The sequence below is a fragment of the Elaeis guineensis genome, chromosome 7 (assembly GCF_000442705.2).
Source record: "Elaeis guineensis isolate ETL-2024a chromosome 7, EG11, whole genome shotgun sequence".
NCBI lineage: Eukaryota > Viridiplantae > Streptophyta > Magnoliopsida > Arecales > Arecaceae > Elaeis > Elaeis guineensis.
The window spans coordinates 69638104-69638935 of record NC_025999.2 but is presented as its reverse complement, the minus strand read 5'-3'; the positions used below and the strand labels follow the sequence as shown (position 1 = coordinate 69638935).

Sequence of the window (832 nt, the reverse complement as noted above, 5' to 3'; positions counted from 1 at the left end):
TGAATAAATCGAGTCAAAATCATGGACCCAAATCAAGAGATTGACCCACTACGACAATTGAGGAAATACTTTACCTCCTCATCTTACACCTACTCGTCATGTATCCAGTCTCCTCTCATGGAGGTAGTACAATACAAAATCAAATCTAGCATTATTCAAATGCTAACATCTTTCTATGAACTATCGAACAAGAACCCATATAAACACCTGGATGAATTTCTTGAGATTGGTTTCACAGTAAAAATCCAAAACTTCTTCATGATGCTCTTAGGTTGAAACTGTTTCCTTTCTTACTTAAGAACAAAGCCAAGCATTGGCTAAACTCCTTAGATTTCATAACCATTTCAACTTGAGACCTTCTTCTGAGAGAGTTTCTCAAGAAATACTTTCTAATTGAAAAAATAAATCAAATTAGAAAAAAATTTACTAGTTTTTTTCCAATTAGATGGTGAACTTTTTCATGAGATATGAGGAAGGTTAAGGGATCTCATTCATAAATGCCCACACCATACTACCCCCAAATGGCAACTTGTCCAATATTTCTATGATGGTCTATCGGAGAAATGCCGACAAATGGTTGATGCATTGTGTGATGGACATTCATACTAAAGAGTGAGGATGAGGCTTAGTAGCTCTTTGAAATACTTAGTGAAAATACTCTGCATCATATGTTTGCCACCTCTAGAGAACAACCCATGCTTCAACAAAAAAGAAGTAGAATCTATCAGATTGAAAACGTCATGGATATCCACAGTAAGGTAGATGAATTATCTCAGAAATTAAACCATCTTATGAATACTAGATATTCCCTGATTCCATCTAACCTAGTCCA

At 35.2% G+C, this 832-nt stretch overlaps 1 non-coding gene across 1 annotated transcript; it reads right to left on the bottom strand.

Moving 5' to 3' along the window:
* Positions 1–407: 407 nt before the first annotated feature.
* On the bottom strand, positions 408–515 carry LOC114913727 (small nucleolar RNA R71). The gene has a single exon (XR_003799359.2). It is a non-coding gene; the product is annotated as a small nucleolar RNA R71 (small nucleolar RNA).
* Between the last annotated feature and the right edge of the window lie 317 nt (positions 516–832).